Genomic DNA, 20,138 nt, shown 5'->3' on the forward strand with positions numbered 1-20,138 from the left:
TTCTTCAATCGTCCTAATTTTTCTGTCAGACTTCCCCAACCCAGACCAAACTTGGGGGGTTTAAAAACAAACTGCTAAATCACCCTGTGTATTTTAAACCAAAAGTGTGGGTGAAATCATAATTGCCATATGCATTTGCCTAAATATGAAAAAACAAACTAAGTGTGTAGGAAATTCAAAATTGTCCAGCTCTACATTTGTAAATTTTGTTTACTGACCAGTGCTAATTATTTCTTGAAGTGAAATGTGTAGAAGTAAAGAATTGTGATATGCATTCTGTTCAACTTACTTGTGTGATTTAGTTATTTTGAGAGAAGTTTATTGTGTTGTGCCACGGATAAAGTGGTGTTTGACATTTTAGTGTGAGTTTCGTAACATCTAATTCCAATAAATCGAAACGTATTACCTGTACACCGGCCTGGTTCTTGGCTCATTGGTAGCTGAGGAGGAGGGATCCAAGGTGAATGGTATGTGTCTGAAGTTGGGCTGAATAAAATAATCCATTAAAGAGTTTGTTGCGTGACACCTTGAGTGGGGAGGCAAGGAACTCCCTGTGTTGAGGGTGGCCTCTCAATTAACCGTTTCGAGCAGGAGGGACAAATAAAAAGAACACCCCACAACACCAGAGTGTGACACAGGAGAGTGAAAAGAACCAAAAGACAAGATGAAGAAATGACGAGGATCTAAGAGAAAGAAAACCAATTATTATCCCTAGTCTGACTGAAACCTTTAACAAAGACCGAATCCCCTGTCCCTGATAAGCACGGATATGGGATCTGTGGCAATTATTTGACTAAATGTAACACTTTTCATGAAAGATGTGCGCTTTGAATGACTTTGCGTAGAAGTGTTATGTGGATTAATGTTAAATGTTATGTAAGCTATTGCAAGGACCAGGGGAACGTGTAGAATGTGAGGGGTCTATGATGCATGGAGGTTCTATTATGCATAGATGTTCTGAGATGGGGATGTTTAGGTTTGAAGGGAGGCAGTTGGCTTAGGTCAATACAGCAGCAGGATGGCTGGGGGTCTTATGCATGTTACCCAGAATTCACAATTAAGTCTTCTGTGTGGATTTATACGTGTCGGCGTGCATCCTTACATTGGAGACCAGGAACCTTAATGAAGACCCCCAGCGAATGGAAAAAGCAGCAACGCGATGGCAACTTACTGTTTCTAGCAACGAAAAGCTATGCTGATCGCAGTATAGTGCGGGTCATCCAGACGTCCGTTGTGTGGCAAGAATGGGAAAGATTGACTGGTCAGGAAAGCTGGTGCTAGGCTGCTGCGGACCTTTGACTGTGACAGAGTTTGGAGGCAGGCTAGTAGATGTGCAGTAATCGCCTTGTAAAGATTGAACCTGTCAAGTTCAAAGGGAGCGCGATCGAGATTGATTGCCAGAAGGCCATCGTAATCGCCCGTAAAGACTGAGGGCCTCATTCTGAGATTGGTGGTAGTCATGGCGCTATTTGCGCCATGACTGCCACCAATAATGGGTCCGGCACCGGTGTAGTTCAATGGGGACTTACCGGTATAGTCCGACCCTGGCGGGACCGGTAAGTCCCCATTGAACATGCCATTCCCCATTCCCATTTGAGCCCCCTTAGGGCGCTAATGGGGAGGGTGCTAATATTCGCGACTAGCAAGCCTGTTATGAGCGCCCTGGTCCCTTTGCGGGACCCGTAAGGGATGTGTGGTCGGACCACACGTTCCTTGCGGTTCCCGCAAAGGGACCTCGGAATAGGGCGGTAGGGGATTACCGGCACCGGTCTCCTTACCGGTGCCTGGTATCCCTTACCGCCCTACTCGGAATGAGGCCCTGAACCTTTTAGGATCAAAGGGAGCGCAATCAAGTTGGCTGCCAGAAGGACATCTGCAACTGTGCTCGCAACCTGGTGAATGGGCGGAGATTGCCTTCTCCCGTGGACCAGTCCCTCTCGGATGTGGGTGGCCAACTGATTACGTCACAGCTCTAACCTGGAGTGTTGGCGCAGATGTGAATGCTCAAACCCATCATACCAGGATTCACAGTCGGCAGAGACCCGATCACGTACGCAGGAAAGTACGTAGCGAGTAAACATTAGAGCAAGGGACCCAACCTCACGTGGTTATCACCCGGAAACGTAACTAAGGGTGAAGCGTTCGCAGGAAAACAGTACGCGACCGCTCCACGCAACAGATATAATCTGTTCATCTCCACTTCAGAGCGGAGGAGCGTGACGGATACTAAAGTAAAGCTGCTCCGTTTCAACTAGTGAAACGTGTAGCGGCCAACAGAGAGGCATGGTTAGGGTCCAGAGATGTAGATCTCTATGAGGGGAACCCCCACAGCAGCTGAAAGTCCTTGCATCATTGACAGTTAGACACAGTAGAATTGCACTCGACCAACCTTGAGATATATCAGGGTCCAGAGGTCTATGAGGGGATCTCTTCCAGCAGCCAAACGTCTCTGTAGTATTTACAGTGAGACACATTAGAGGCACCCAACCACCCTTGACCCTAATAACGAGGTTTTGGCTCAGTTATACATAATTTCTGTCACAAGAATAACTCTTGAGAATATTAAAGTCCTGAGTCAATCACAGTCAGTTGGTCAAAGAACTCCTCTGCAAGTGAAAGTGCCCAGATAAGCACATATTTCTGGTGAGCAGTGTTTTGTCATGGCAATAGCATGAGTTCCGGGCCCTCAGATGTTTATGCCAACTCCGGGCCACCCCAAAATAAAATGGGGCCCCTGGAAGAAAGGTTTCCTTCATTATATGAAGGCGGCATGTGGAAATGGTTGTCATGATCTCTGCTTCCAAAAGGTCAGGGTTTTCCCAACTCCCTTGGAAGCAGATCCATAACCCAGGTTCCGAGTGCCAACCAGTCCCAATTGGGACCTTTTGGACCCAGTCCTGGCGCCAGTGGCACCAGGCTCATAAATATGCCCAGTCCCAGCGCTGGAAGCGCCGGGCTCATAATGCTTGGGTGGACTTACCTGCAGCAGACCATGCTGCTTACTTGCCTGCCAGTTAAGCCTCTGATCCTCTTCTGTTTGGAACTACTTTTCCTGTTGGGTGGGGCAGGAGCCACTCCCTAGATTCAGAACACTGGAACTCTTCTGGAAAGCAGGAACTCTTTTCTTACCTAGGCGTGGCTGTGGAAGGAGACACCTAAGCACTACAGGAGGCTATTTAAACCACACCCGATGGATGAATCTTGCTTTGCGTTATTCTGCATCCTCTGCAGCAGAACGCTCATCGTGTCTTCTGCATCTGATCCTGGGCCTAAGGAAAAAGGCTTACCATCCTGAATCCAGTCTTCAGCAACACCTATAAAGACAAGAAAGAACAGGTTAGCATTACGGTCTTCAGTGACAGCTCTTCACTTACCTGGTCCATCGGCTGTCACCAACGCCTCGTGGTGCATTCCGGCATCTGAAAGACAAAGGCTTACCTACTCTTCGTGCGCTCCGGAGGTCTTCACACTGCATTCCGGCATCTGAAAGACAAAAGCTTACCAACTCTTCGCACGCTCCGGAGGCCTTCGGCGCTGCATCCCGCATCTGAAAGACAAAACAAGGTGCGTTTAAAGACATTGGGGAACTTTAATACTCACGTGCCATTACTCCTTTCCACATCTAACCCAGTGGGTATTCTGGCACCCTGCAGCCGCTCCGAACTTGTACCTGCAAAATAAAAAGACAGTTAGAGCGCATCGTGAAGCAGGCAACAAGCGCTTACTTACGTGCTTCCAGGCGCTTCTATTCATCACACGGGCTCCATCTTCAACTCACTTCAGCCCGTCATCCGCCATCGCCGGAACCCTGCAAAACAAGAAACATCATTAATAAAGACATTAGAGTTACTCGAAACTTACCGTTCGTGCAGTAAACGATAGACAGCAGTCCTCTGAAGTCAAGAGGCCTGCTCCCCTTATCCAGTGAAGAAACTGGTTACAGCACCCTGCCCCGGGGCAGATGGAGAGCACGGCGTTCACTTACCTAAGGTGAGAGCGTTAACCTTTGGGGTTCTACAGGAGAAGAGAAAGGGAAGAAGAGAGAGACATTCAATAACCCAGTTCCTTAATCCCATATTTTCTATCTGCAGACATCTTACCCTTCAAGTCAGACATACAGTGCACAGAGGTCCAGCCCAAAGAGCCAGCCGTGTGTTGCACATCACCTTTGAAGATATGGTATACGCCCAGTCAAGACCGGCGCCTCTACGGGAATCAGGTGAGCGTTACAGAACGCAAAGCCTACCACAAAACTCCCGTCCAGGCGCTATGGAAATCTCGGATACCGACCAGCTAGCCCAGTTACTTGGGGAACTAAAGGCAGAAGTGCATGCAGCCCGTCAGGAAACGAACGCTCTAAGAAGGGAACTGATTATTTCCAAAGAGCGAACAGATGATCTTGCTAGACAATTGCTACAGTCACAAGCCGGACAGACCCCGTTACCCGCATCTGGGGGAAATCTTCCTTCTACATCCTCTATGAATCCAGTGCAGATCAACCTACCTGGAAATGTACCTCTGGCTCCGCCCGAACGATTTTCTGGTGACCCAAAGAGGTTTGCAGTATTTATCAATCAGTGCCGGTTGCATTTCTTATGCTGGCCAGCAGCCTTTCCAACTGATCAAGCTAAAGTAGCTTTCGTGCTTTCGTACCTTAGTGGCAATGCGGCAGACTGGTCGATCCCTCTAGTAAATCAAGATGATCCGGTCCTCCATGATTTTCAAGCTTTTCAGCTCAGTATGGAAAAACTGTTCGCAAGACATTCACAGGGGCAGGCCTTGGACAATGAGCTTCTTTCGTTGCGACAAGGTAATCAAGACCTTTTGGCTTATATTGCGTCTTTCAACAGACTGATAGTGGAAACTCAATGGCCTGAGGACAAAAGGATTACGCTGTTTTATAGAGGTCTACGTGGAGAGCTCAAAGATGTGTTAGCCCAAGTAGTGAATCCCCCACAAGATTGTTCGGACTATATAGACTTAGTCGTTCAAATAGATCACAGACTGCAGAACAGGAAGGCCGATCATTCCAGGTTTGATGCTAGAGTATTTTCCAAACCGCCAACTCCTTCCAAAGGAGTAGACTCCGGGGAACCCATGCAAATAGGGGGTCTGAAAGGTCCTCTAACACAAAAGGAGCGGGAAAGGAGAAAACAGTTGCAATTATGCCTCTATTGCGGAAACTCAGGGCACTTTCTTCGAGACTGTCCGGTGAAACCTGCCAAGAAGGCAGTAGGAGCTGCAGTTACCAAAGTTACAAACTCTGAGCAGGGAAACGACCTCGCCTGACAAGAATAGAGGTCCTCTTGCCGAGCGTGAAAACCAGTTCCGTGACCTCGCATTTCGTGATACCTATGGTCCTCATTAGACCTGATAATCCGGATCGATTACATGCAATTGAAGCTTACGTCGACAGCGGTGCCATCGGCAATTATGTGGATCATGAAATGGTTTTGAGGATGAATCTAACTCTTTGTCCCAAGGCTGTAAAGGACGTCATTACTACGGTGGATGGTACGGAGATAGCCTCCGGGCCAGTAACGCATACCACGCAAGAGGTGACGCTAGTAAGTCAAGATGGACACCATGAGAAGATCGTGTTCGATGTGATCAAGGCCCCTCAGTTTCAGATTATTCTAGGAATACCTTGGTTAGAGAAACACAATCCTCTGATCGATTGGCGAGCAAGAACGGTCCAGTTTCCAGAATGTGTCCAGAATGTGTCTCTACTTGTCACCCTCCACCTGGTGTTGCACTGGCAGCAATTTCTTCAGAGACTCCCCAGTTACCTCCCGAATACCTAGAATACCAAGATGTTTTCCGGAAGGATCAGGCTAACTCTCTACCTCCTCATAGGTCTTATGACTGCCAGATAGACCTGATACCTGGATCTACTCCTCCTTGTAGTAGAATTTATGCCCTCACCGAGCCTGAGAACCTTCACCTTCGACAATACCTGGATCAATACCTGGCAAATGGGTTTATTCGTCCTTCCAAGTCCCCTGCTTCTTCAGCTTTGTTCTTCGTTCCAAAAAAGGAAGGAGACGTTAGAACTTGTATAGATTATCGCTCCCTGAACCAGATCACCGTTAAGAATAGATATCCGTTACCTTTGATCCCTGAACTCCTGGACCAAGTCAGAAAAGCATGCATATATACAAAGCTGGATCTTAGAGGAGCTTACCACTTGGTACGAGTAAAAGAGGGCGATGAATGGAAGACGGCCTTCCGCACCAAGTATGGGCTATTTGAATATCAGGTCATGCCCTTCGGACTTTGCAATGCCCCGGCCGCCTTTCAATATTTTATGAACGATGTCCTCAGAGAGCTCATAGATGTGTGTGTTGTTGTTTACATTGACGACATCCTCGTTTATTCTTCATCAGAATCTGAACATCGGAAACACGTGAAAATGGTCCTCGAAAGATTGCGTCAACACAAACTTTTCGCTAAGTTGGAAAAATGTGTTTTCAACGTGACTGAAGTTGAATTCTTGGGATTCATATTATCACCTGGCGGAGTGCGTATGGATTCAAAGAAGGTCGATGCAGTTCTCAAATGGCCATCACCATCCTCCGTAAAAGGTGTGCAAAGCATGTTAGGCTTCGCTAACTTTTACCGCAGGTTTATCCCCGAATTCTGTCGAATAGTCCAGCCCATCACTGCCTTGTTAAAGAAAAACAAACGTTTTGAATGGTCTACCGAGGCGGAACAAGCTTTCCAGGATTTGAAGACTAAATTCATCTCTGCACCAATCTTAAAACACCCTCACCCCGAACTCCCCTACATCGTGGAAACTGATGCCATGGGGGCAGTTCTATCACAAAAGGATCCGGTAACTAATCAGTTGCATCCCGTGGCATTTTGGTCCCGCAAATTCTCGCCTCCTGAAATCAATTACACGATTACTGACAAGGAACTTCTGGCTATCAAGTCTGCCTTTAAGGCTTGGCGGCATTATCTGCTGGGGGCCCGACACACCGTTACTGTGATTACGGATCACCGAAACCTGCAATATTTGAAAACCGCAAAAGCCCAATCCTCTAGACAACTCCGTTGGGCATTATTCTTTGCCGAGTTTGACTTCATAATTACCTATCGACCTGGTACAAAGAATGGTAAAGCTGATGCCCTTTCTCGGATGGGAGTGGAAGAACACTTGATCAACCCTAAACCTGTACCAATCATTCCCGAACAAAGAATTCTGGGTGTAATCGCCACAGAATCCATAGAGGAAGTTAAGGATAAAGCCAGGCAACTTGTAACTCCAGCAGACATACAGAATTGGCATCTGCAGGGAAAGGACTTTGCAGTAAAGGACAACTTATTGTATTTCCAAGAACGATTATACCTACCCAGCACAGATTTACAGAAAAAAGTAATCGCTTGTTATCACGATTCTTTAATGGAAGGACATCCCGGTATGGCCAAGACCTCAGAAAAGATCAAGCGCTACTTCTGGTGGCCGTCTTGGAAAAAAGATATCAGAGACTTTATAATGTCCTGTGGAGTATGCGCCCAAAACAAGAGTCAAAAGGAAAGACCAGCAGGCCTCTTACGCCCTATTGACATCCCACCTCGCCCTTGGCATATGCTTTCTATGGACTTCATCACCGATCTACCTCCATGCTCCGGATACAATACGATTCTAGTAATCGTGGACTTATTCTCCAAGATGGCGCATTTCATTCCGCTCAAAGGCTTGCCAACAGCAGCAACTCTGGCCCGAGAATTTCTCGAAAACATCGTCCGACTGCACGGTTTTCCTTCGGTTCTAATTTCGGATCGAGGTAGTCAATTTATTTCTCATTTTTGGCGAAGTTGCTGTCGGTCGGCTCAAATTGATGTGAGACTATCGACCAGTCACCACCCTCAGACCGACGGACAAACCGAGAGGACCAATCAAACTCTGGAACAGTATTTACGCTGCATGCTGCAACAAACTGAAAAAACTTGGAAAGACATCCTTTGGATAGCCGAATATGCCTACAATAACTCTGTCCATTCGGGAACTGGGAAAACCCCGTTTTTTCTTTTGTACGGCAGTCACCCTCGAACCTCGGAGTTGGATCCCCTCCAAGATCTTGAAACACCAGCAGTAGACTACCTGCATTCTACAATCACCCAAGCCTTTAAGGAAGCTGTTTCTCACCTTCAAAGGGCTAAAGAACAATACAAGAAAGGAGCAGATCAACATCGGAAGGAAGCCCCTCAATATCAAGTAGGGGATCAAGTCTGGTTATCCACCAAATATCTACCTCTAAAAGGGCCACGCACATTCAACCCAAGATACCTTGGTCCCTATTCCATCACTACCATAGTAAACCCAGTAGCGGTCAAGTTGGACTTGCCCCCGCACATGAAGATACATCCGGTCTTCCACGTCTCTCTATTAAAACCCGTGCAACCTCAAACCCGACTAACTAAATCTCCAAAACCTATCCTAGTTGATGGAGAACTCGAGTTTGAAGTCAAAAGCATTCTGGACTCCAAGATCTCCAAATCTAAACTATTTTACCTAATTGACTGGAAAGGCTACGGCCCCCAAGAGAGATCCTGGGAACCTGCTGAATATGTCCACGCTCCTCGCCTAATCAAAAGATTTCACCGAACATTTCCTGACAAGCCAAAACCCCCGGAGGAGCCCGGTTTGGGAGGGGCCTTGAGGGGGGGTACTGTCATGATCTCTGCTTCCAAAAGGTCAGGGTTTTCCCAACTCCCTTGGAAGCAGATCCATAACCCAGGTTCCGAGTGCCAACCAGTCCCAATTGGGACCTTTTGGACCCAGTCCTGGCGCCAGTGGCACCAGGCTCATAAATATGCCCAGTCCCAGCGCTGGAAGCGCCGGGCTCATAATGCTTGGGTGGACTTACCTGCAGCAGACCATGCTGCTTACTTGCCTGCCAGTTGAGCCTCTGATCCTCTTCTGTTTGGAACTACTTTTCCTGTTGGGTGGGGCAGGAGCCACTCCCTAGATTCAGAACACTGGAACTCTTCTGGAAAGCAGGAACTCTTTTCTTACCTAGGCGTGGCTGTGGAAGGAGACACCTAAGCACTACAGGAGGCTATTTAAACCACACCCGATGGATGAATCTTGCTTTGCGTTATTCTGCATCCTCTGCAGCAGAACGCTCATCGTGTCTTCTGCATCTGATCCTGGGCCTAAGGAAAAAGGCTTACCATCCTGAATCCAGTCTTCAGCAACACCTATAAAGACAAGAAAGAACAGGTTAGCATTACGGTCTTCAGTGACAGCTCTTCACTTACCTGGTCCATCGGCTGTCACCAACGCCTCGCGGTGCATTCCGGCATCTGAAAGACAAAGGCTTACCTACTCTTCGTGCGCTCCGGAGGTCTTCACACTGCATTCCGGCATCTGAAAGACAAAAGCTTACCAACTCTTTGCACGCTCCGGAGGCCTTCGGCGCTGCATCCCGCATCTGAAAGACAAAACAAGGTGCGTTTAAAGACATTGGGGAACTTTAATACTCACGTGCCATTACTCCTTTCCACATCTAACCCAGTGGGTATTCCGGCACCCTGCAGCCGCTCCGAACTTGTACCTGCAAAATAAAAAGACAGTTAGAGCGCATCGTGAAGCAGGCAACAAGCGCTTACTTACGTGCTTCCAGGCGCTTCTATTCATCACACGGGCTCCATCTTCAACTCACTTCAGCCCGTCATCCGCCATCGCCGGAACCCTGCAAAACAAGAAACATCATTAATAAAGACTTTAAAGACATTAGAGTTACTCGAAACTTACCGTTCGTGCAGTAAACGACGGACAGCAGTCCTCTGAAGTCAAGAGGCCTGCTCCCCTTATCCAGTGAAGAAACTGGTTACAGCACCCTGCCCCGGGGCAGATGGAGAGCACGGCGTTCACTTACCTAAGGTGAGAGCGTTAACCTTTGGGGTTCTACAGGAGAAGAGAAAGGGAAGAAGAGAGAGACATTCAATAACCCAGTTCCTTAATCCCATATTTTCTATCTGCAGACATCTTACCCTTCAAGTCAGACATACAGTGCACAGAGGTCCAGCCCAAAGAGCCAGCCGTGTGTTGCACATCACCTTTGAAGATATGGTATACGCCCAGTCAAGACCGGCGCCTCTACGGGAATCAGGTGAGCGTTACAATGGTATGCCCACAGAACGCAAAGTGTCGATGCTGATGCACTTTATCGGATATGAGGGCCAGAGAATATTTGAGAGTTTACCAGAGATTCCAGAACTGGATGTAGATGGAGGAGGAAATGACTTTGACACGGCTTTACTGAAGCTTGATAAACATTTTGGAACAAAGATTAGTACTGTTCTTGAACGATACCACTTTGGTATGAGAACACAACAGGAAGGAGATACAGTCGAGGAGTTTATTACTGCTTTAAGACACTTATCTTTGAATTGCTAGTTTGGAATACAACTTGATGAACATATTCAAGATCAATTCATGCTGCATTGCTCTAATAATAAGATCTGTGAGGAGATATGGCTAAAAGATGATCCGGATCTCGAAGAGGTCATAGGTATCACAAAGAGAGTGGAGCATACATTACAGTGTGTTGCTAAACTTTCAGTGAATTAAGGTAAACCTCCTGTAGGTGAGGTTCTGAAGGTGGTATATCAGAAGAAGGATTTTCATAAGAGCAAAAAGAAGTACAAATATAAAAATGCAAAAAGCAATGAAGTTGGTAATGATAGCGGTGGAAACAAAGTGTTGCAACAAGAAACAAGTGTGAAAGCGCCAAAGAGGGAAGATAGATTATGCTTCCGATGTGGGAATTCTAGACACTTATCTACATAGCCTAAATGCCCAGAGAGAAGAACAATTTGTGGAAAGCGTAAAAAGTGGGGACATTTTGAAAATTGCTGCAAAAATTATGTCATTGGGGATGGTAGGAGAGTGATGTATGTGGAGGAAGGTAACAGAGCATCGTCTGATGATAGTGATAATGGTGAAACAGAGATAGTTACGGTACACAAGATGAAGTGTAAGGGGGCGGATGATTGTGAGCATCCTGTTGCATGGGTTCATGTGAATGGAAGGTCAGTAAGGATGTTGGCTGACTCATGCTCAAAAATCACTTTAATGTCACTGACCATATATGAGAATGTTGTTGGTGGGAAAGTCGAAGATCTGTCTCCGTCTGATAAAAATCGGGGTGGATACAATGGCAGCAAGATAGAGGTAATTGGATATGTTGTGGCTGACTTTAAATTCAAAGGTAGAGTCGCTCAGGGAAAGGTACATGTTACAAGGTGTGGGGCAACGTTGTTGGAATGGAGGGAACAAAGGGGTTTAGGCATAAGGTTGGATCCCAACACAGAGAAACAGGTTCTTCATATGGGAGATGAAAAGGGTCTGATTGAGAAATTTCCTTAAGTGTTTACAGACAAGGTTGGTTGCCTAAAAGGCATGGTGCACAAAAAAGTTTTGAAAAATAATAGTGTGCCGGTGTGTGCTAAACTGAGATCAGTTCTGATGTCGATGCGGTGTGCTGTGCGAGAGGAACTTAAAAAGTTGGAAAATGCTGGGATAATTGAACCGGCTAAAGCGGTGTAAGGGGTTTCGCCCCTTGTGGTGGTAAAGAAACCCAGCAGCGAGTTGAGGGTTTGTATAGACCTCAGAGAGCTAAACAAATGTGTCATAGCTGATCGACATCCTCTCCCCAATATGGGGGAGTTATTGAGTCGTATTGGAAATGCCAAGTTCTTTACTAAATTGGATATGGCTAGTGCATACCATCAGGTTGATTTGGATAGTGAATCAAGAAAGCTGACTGCATTCATTACATATGAGGGGATATTTTAATTTCGGCGCATGCCTTTTGGTTTGATATCTGCCTCATCTGTATTCCAGAAGGTGATGGGCAAAATACTGAAGGGGATGGATAAGGTATGGTGTTTTCAAGATGATGTGTTGATATGTGGTGAAAGTGAGGATGAGCTGGAAAAGAATGTGGAAAGTGTGTTGCATGTTTTCAAGGAGCATGGAATAACCCTGTGTGGAGAGAAGTGCGTATTTGCCACTAAAGTGCTGGACTATTTGGGACATGAAATATCTGAGGAAGGGTTAAAACCCAAGAGAGAGTTGGTTTAAGGAATTAAGAGGATTCAAACGCCGAAAGATAAACCTGAATTAAGATTGTTCCTTGGGACAGTAGAATTTTATCATGTATTCAAAGAGAATTTTGCCGATAGTGTGAGGAAAATGTGGTCCTTATTGAAGAAAGGTGTAGATTTTGAATGGAACGATGAGTGTGAGAGAGAGTTTTTGTGAGATCAAGAAGATGATTGACATGTCGAAAGCTTTGGCTATGTTTGATACAATGAAGGAAACAATTTTTGCTGTGGATGCCAGTGAGTCTGGTTTAGGTGTTATATTATCGCAGATCGAAGGTATTGGAAAGGAAGTTGTGGTGATGCACCCCTCAAGGATGTTAAGAGGTCCTGAATGTAAGTACTCCGTACTTGAAAAGGAGGCCCAAGTCATTGGGAAATCGAGAAATTGAGAAACCTCCTGTGGGGGATATTCTACGGATGGATCACAAACCACTCGAGGCAATATTTGAGAGTAAAGGTTTGGATAAGGTATCAAGGAGGGTTGCAGGCTGGGTGACCAGACTGCAATGTCATACATTTATAATTGAAGTGATACTAGGTAAAGACAATTTTCAGGCAGACCATGTTTCGAGGGTGAGAGCTAGCAAAAATGTCAAAGATGTGGATATGATAAATGAAAATATCACTGATATGGTATTTGTCACGAATGATGGAGTGATATCCAAGGGGGAATGGATAAGGATGCTTGAAAATAATGAAACGTGGAGATGGATTGTTGGATTTGTGGGGGATGGATGGCCTGAAAAAAGACCGTTAAATGGAGAAGAGAGGGCACTGTGGGAAGTGAGATTGGAGTTGTTTGAAGATAGAATTGTTATATTGGTGGGAACGGCTGGTGGTGCCGAATGGATTGAGGAGTAGGTTGATTGAAATAGGGCATAGAGGTCATATTGGAATTTACAAAACCAAAGAGGCGTTAAGGATTTGATAGGGATGTGGAAAGAGTGGTTGGCAAGTGTGAAGAGTGCGCCAGATCTGGGGAAATCCTCCAGGCCAGTTTTCAGCCGATGAATAAGATGAAGGTACCAAATGGAGTATGGCAAGATTTGTCTATGCATCCGATGTCCTTGGGCCAATGGATTTAGGTCATGGGCGTGGCAGATTTGTGGTTGTTTTGATGTATATACGTTTTTGAGATGGAGTGAATTCAAGGTGCAAAGGGATATGACGGGTTAGAGCGTGGTAGAATTTCTACAAACTATATTTGAGAGAGAGGGTTTGCCTAGAACCATACTTACGGATAATGGTCCCCAGTTCATTGGGGGTATGTTCAGGGAATATTTGGAAAAATGTGGTGTACAGCATAAACACACTGCGTTATATCAGCCTCAAAGCAATGGAATGGTTGAGAGACTGAATCGCTCTATTATGGATGCTGTCAGGTTGGCTGGTGCATGTGGTAGCGACAAAAAGGTTGCCATTAAAGAACATTTGTATGTGCTGCGTATGGCTCCTCATGTGGAGATGGGAATTAGTGCATTTGAACTCATGAGAGGCAGGAGTCCTAATACTATTTTATCTCCAGTGTGGTTGGGAAGGGCAAGAGAAACCGATGGTGTGGTGGAGGAGATCAGGAAAAGAATGGATGAAAGGAAAGAGAGATGGGTGAGGAAAACCAATGATAAATATCCAAGGAAAGCTGAAATTGTGGAGATTGGTGATATAGTACGTGTCAGGAAGGGTGTGGTATCGAAAAAAGGGGATCTATTGTATTCTGATCCTGTGCGAATGGTGCAAGTGCTAAAGGGTGCTGTCCGGTTGGAGAGTGGTCAGGTGTGGAATGTATCGAGAATAGTTAAGGTGGGAAGGCCAGAGATGTGACAATCATATGTCAAGAGAGAATATGTATATAATGAGTAAACAGTAAAGTGCTTAAATAGAGTGTAATGTTTACAGATGCATTTGAGAAGTACATTATCTTAAGAGTGTTTTATTCATGTAGATATTAGTCTTTTAGGTTGTTTTGCATTTGTTATTATTAAAAAAAAGGGGGAGGGGTGATTTTGTTTGTTAAGGGAAGGGGATGTGTTATGTAAGCGATTGCAAGGACCAGGGGAACGTGTAGAATGTGAGGGGTCTATGATGCATGGAGGTTCTATTATGCATAGATGTTCTGAGATGGGAATGTTTAGGTTTGAAGAGAGGCAGTTGCCTAGGTTAACACAGCAGCAGGATGGCTGGGGGTCTTATGCATGTTACCCAGAATTCACAATAAAGTCTTCTGTGTGGATATATATGTGTCGGCGTGCATCCTTACATTAAACATAACAAGACCAACTGTTTTATTCAGTCTGATTTTTGGCTGAGGCAAAATAGCGTATGTGCTAATGCGTCCATGTTGCTGGATGTGAGAAACCTGAGGGTATTCTCCCGAGCCAACCTTGAGAATCCCTTATTCGGGTAGCCAGGGAAGGGCTGGCGCACTCATAACCCAACTCTAGGGGCAGACGAGCGAGGAAGGATCACCTGTGTAGGGGAGCCTGGGGTTGTGCTCGGGGAAATGCCTAAAGGGGATGCAGTATTATCCCGGGGAAGAAGGAGAGGAGAACGAGATTCCTGAAAGCTTTGTAGGCTGTACCACATCTGCCTCCCTTCCTCACAATGAATCTCTCTTGCCCAAACCCCGCGACCACTCCATATCTGGTAAAACTCCTAGGAGCTCAAAACCTGTTGCACTCAGAGGCCACATCTTACAGAATCCCTGTTTTTCTGTTCCCTACCCGAACTCTACTAGTTATTCTTCTCCCCTTCCCTCTCCTTATTTCCAGCACTCCAAATGTATCTTGTCTACACACTACCATTCCTACAATCCCCTATTCTCATCTCCGTTTATTCCACAACGCCTACAAATCTCACTCTTCCGAGTTTACTAACCCCCCTAAAATGAGGGCTATTATCCTGTATAACAGCGTATCGCCATCCTACCCCGTAGGATACTCAGAAACTCTACCACCCTTTTTTTCCAACACAAACACTTTCTTATACTGTGACAAAGGACTAATGCCAAAACTGTTTACCTGATATATCCTAACCCATGGGCCAGGCAGAATCAGGCAATTGACAGTAATCACACACACCTGATGACCCTTTACTTTCCCCACAGGAAAAAAAGGCAGAGCACAAAACCACACTTCGAGCAAGGTTGAATGCACGAGGAGACAGCTACGCCAAACCGGCAGTTCAAATGGAGAAGGAAATCGGTGAGGTCTGGAAGAATGACGAGGGGGGAATTGCCGTTGCCCTTTTCACCTCTGACCTGTGAAACCTATGAAAGGAAAATTGAGACCGGGAGCAACAGATGGCTTGCGAAGCAGCAGCCGTCAATGGTACATGGGGGCCTCCCGCCCTGATAAGGCAGGCGGAGAGGCAAGCTGGCTACCGTGGTATTATCCTTGACTCCATATAACAAAGAAGCCAACGGGTTTAGCACAGCCAGTGAGCCGGAGGAAACTGATAGTAAACCAAACTGTGTAGAGCCCAAGGTTGCAAGTGGCAACATTTTTTAATGCAAGGAATCTGAAAGATAAAGAACTTGTGTATTTGGTTGAACTTTAGAGAGAGCCCAGTTGAGCCCCAGGTGCAGAAGGGTTTCGTGCCACATGGGCACTCATTCGAATGAGTCTGACCAGGACCTATTCTTTGTAACTACAAGAACCAGAAGCCCAAGGAAATGGGTGGTGTGAGGCTCAGAATGGTCCGATAAGGGTTAGGTAAAATCCTTTATACAATTGAAAGTCTCTAACCAATGGCAGAGGAAAGCTAGGGGAGGGGCACCACGCTTTCCGATAACATTGTGAACTGTGGAAGAATGCAAGTGTGAATCCGACAGAGGGATCCCGAAAGAAAGCTAGGAGAAAGGGACCCAATGCTTTCTGGTGAAATTGAGTAATACATGAACTATGTTAAGAGTACATGAGCCGTGTTAAAGAAAGGCTGTAGTGAACCCGACAAAGGGGAGGCCCAAGTTGCAAGAAGGAACCAAGCCTGGCGGAGGGAGATCCGAGGAGCAAAGGGCAATCAGCCAGGTACTGAAGGAACCTTTTGTTTGTTTGTTTGTCATTTTAAAGCAGCAGACCTTCTAATGCAAGAGACTTTACCAGCAAAGAGACTTAGGGCCTCATTACACGGTAGGCGGTGAAAATACTGGCACCGCCTTGGTGGAAAGGGGAATTACCGCCCCATTCCAAGGTTGGCGGGGCGGTAATTCCCCCTTCCACCATTGCCCTTCCCCATTCCCATTTTTGCCCCATAGGGCTCTATGGGAATGGGGAAGGCGCTAATTACAGTAACGCAAATTGCGGTACCGTAGTTTTCTCCACTGGTCCCTTTGCGGGTTGGTTTTTAACGCCTGCAAAAGGCAGGCGTTAAATTCCCCAACCCGCAAAGGGACCTCGTAGTAAGGCGGTAAGGATTTACCAGTACCGGTAAAATACCGGTACCGGTAAACCCTTACCACCTACCGTGTAATGAGGCCCTTAACCTCTGAAGGTTGTGATATCATGGAACTTGAATGGTGAACCTCATGCTGACGAGGCCCAGGAGTGTGCTGTGCTCCAATGTCCCGCCTTGTCCCGTGCTTCAAACGTTAGGAAGGGAGACCCAGCCATTCCATCCTGACTTTCATACTGTGAACACTTCTTTCTTTTCTTCTGAACATTATCCCACACTCTTTTTGTAATTTAGTAGTAAGGATTGGCAATCGTTTTTTTTTAGTATAGGCCCTTTTATTTGACAAGACGCCACTAGGACTGCCTTATTATTATTTGATGGTAGTAGCTTGCTCCCATCTTAGATTTAGATTTCGATTAGGCGTTTATCTCAATGAAGAATAAAGCAAACTGTCTGCTCATATTTTAGTATTCTGCTAGGGAATGATAGGCAGAATGAGTATTCTATGATATGAATGCGTTAGGCTCCTCTGCCAAACATCAGGACTGCTGATGCTGTCTGGCCTGCGCCATAAACTGCTGCTAACAAACAGCACAAGTTCCCCTCCTCCTCATTCCTGCGAGTAGAAACATAACTCCTGCTCTCATCCCCCCCTTCTTCCAGTGTTGTAGGCACAGCACGAGGGAAGTATAAACTAAGAGAACCAGGAGAAGTCAACCCCAGCCCATGAACTAAAAATATGAAATCACACCTGAGAAGCGGTCATACCCAGAGAACAAGTCAACTCCCAGTGTCTACTAAGAGAAACAGCACTACATGGCAAACCAAAACAATGAAAAAACAGCGACTCATGAGAGGAGACAATGCCAAGAATAACAAAAACCCAGGTGGAAAACTGGTAGAGGTAAATATTTTGTTAAAGTGTACTGGCTTTATTGGTGATTGGAATAGGACAAATAAAGCGTTTTGGCTTTTTTAAGGTGTATTAGGGGGATAAGACAAATTTCAAGTCTCCCGCTGACTCTGCATCCCTTATTTTCTCAGGCAGACAGAAACAATCAACATATATGGCAATATCTGCGTCCCAGACACAAAGTATGGTATGGAACAGCACTTATTATGCACAACATACATCTTTCATAAGGCATCACGGTGCTGTACAAGAGAGAGAGACCTCAACAGATATTCAAATTACAGATACCCCCCCCTCTCATTCAGAAAGGTCCTAGATCTGGGGGACAATTTAGAGAAAACAGTGGTAGAAGCTTTAAAATTGTACACGTAGTCCTGCTGGGAAATTGACTATGATACACCATGCTTTACCCACATGAATACAAATGTTAGAATATGTTAGGTTTTGTTAAACAATTTATAAGGTGCAAACTATCACCCGAGAGGCTAAGGCAAAACAATGCAGAGATCAAAGCTGCACTCTGGACCCAAAATTTAGACGGCACAAAGCCAGGATTTCATGGCCCTCCTAAAGCTAAGGTGGTCCTTGGTAAGGTAGAGAGGTAGAAGAGAATTCCTCAGCCGCGCTGCCGAGACTGGAAAAAGGACGTCCCCCCATACGATCCCGTCTAACACGTGGGACTGCAATACAGGCTGTATTAGCTGACTTCAAAGAGAGAGCAGGCACATACCAGCGAACATTTCTCCTGTAAGACCTCTGGACAGATACCATAGAAGGGACGGTGCACAAAGCACAGAGCCTTAAACTTAAGCCAATGAAGAGAATTAGGAATACCTGAGACCGAGGTATTCCAAGAGGCCCCGGTAGCAAGCCATGCTTCGTGCCATGCAATAGCCTACCACCAAACAGTGGAGCCCTGAAAACTTGCACAAGGAGTAGGGTACAGGTGTGGCAATCTGACCATCAAGTGTCCAAGGCTTTATCACTGGTCACATACATGAATCATGTCTGAAGAGACTTACATGGGGATTTATCATGGACTAATCAGTTGAACCAGTCAGGATGAAACTAAAACATGCAGGGGCTCTCGTCTGAAGGTGCATTTTGGGACATTTGTCATTGGATATGGTATTTTTAGTTTTACAATGTGTAAGTTATTTGAATCATCCCAATATTTCTGTATCTGGACTGGAGCATAAAGGTCAACTTCAGAATGGGGGATTTGCAGGCAAAGAGAAGGGGAGACTGGTGGTGTCAATTTCTGAGCAATGTTTAACCATCATTTGCTGTGCTCCAGCCTTACCTCTGAGGATCCGCCTCGCCACAGGATGCTGCTCATGTTGATGGTGACCTTTTGTCCTTCGGGTGCATTGGGGTCCACTTTACCCACATTTATAAACTGGAAATCATCATCTGGAGAAATCTGAATGTTTACGATTTCATAAGAGGTGGAAACATCTCCATTTTCATCGAAGAATATTTCATGCCCGCTTCGAGTTGTAAAATGCTGTTTTTTTAGGTAATGTAGAATCTATGGTGTACAAGTAGAGGGGGATACACATGAGACTAGCTTAGCACTCTCCCACCTTCTCCAGATCTGCCTCATTCACATCATATAATCCTTTAACTGAAGTAGAGCCAACTCACATTGGTTTCTTTCTATGAATCACAGATGCAATGAAAGAATGCATTGGCTATGTTATCTGTTTCATTGCTTCTCACAGAGGCCAGGGGCAATATTAGACATGGGATGCTCAAAGTACAAATTCCAGATCTCAAATGCAGTTCTGTAGTACATCAAACCTTCCATGCAGGACTGATCATTGCCATGTGTTTTCTGTCATTGTGGCATAGCATGTTTGATCATGTACCACAGAGTGGGTGGATGACACAAAGTGACAATTTTCTGGAGGTAGGGCAAATATATATCAATTCTGTGCTATGAGCTCTCCCTCCACCTGTGTTTGTGGTATGTAAGGAAATTGTGCCTTAAACTCAGGGCAGTGTTCCTAGTGGATTTTGTTTAGCTACAGCCCTGGTCTTTGCTCGTAAAAAAGAAAGGTGTCAAAATACTTCATGAGACAGAAATGATCTGGCATGTCATCTAAATTCTCCAGATCATCTTCAGGATCTACCGGTGCTCCCTGAGAAAATGCTTCTATCTTGGGCCTCCTCATGTTCCTATAGGTGTCAGGGGCATGCATGCTAGGGGACACTATCCAAGATTAATCTATCATGTATTTATTTATTTATTGTATTATAGTTTAAACATAACACTTTACACATGTAAAATAAAATAAATATATTATTTCTAATGTATGTGACCAGGTGTTGCATACTATGCCCACTGTAGGCACTGTACTGTGTGTCGAGAACTGACTTTTCTCAAGTGGCTATATGCTAATTTGTGTTGAGACACCACCCCCACCAGCGACCTGCACCTCCCTCTTGCATAGTGTATGTGCTAATGGTAAACTTGACATGTTCAACTGTCAAGTGATTGCTGGGATCTCCATTGGAGTTAAAAATGTTTCCTGTGGTCAATAGTACAAAGAAGGCGAGAAGACGTATCCACAGCAAAGTGTAGAACAGGATTTCTGTTCCAATAAACATTGTACAGTTCTTGGAGCACTTTGGATGGTCAAAAACCTTTAGGATGGACCATCGACTTGGCAGTATTTCTTGCTCATCTGCGCTGGAAAAATGTAAAATATTC

General features: G+C 45.5%; 1 pseudogene; it reads right to left on the bottom strand.

The window, feature by feature from the left end:
• The window catches only part of LOC138528209 (extracellular calcium-sensing receptor-like), a 163,731-nt pseudogene that overhangs the window by 92,180 nt on the left and 51,413 nt on the right, over positions 1–20,138 (bottom strand).

Source organism: Ambystoma mexicanum, chromosome 7q (genome assembly GCF_040938575.1).
Source record: "Ambystoma mexicanum isolate Mex_15411 chromosome 7q, UKY_AmexF1_1, whole genome shotgun sequence".
NCBI lineage: Eukaryota > Metazoa > Chordata > Amphibia > Caudata > Ambystomatidae > Ambystoma > Ambystoma mexicanum.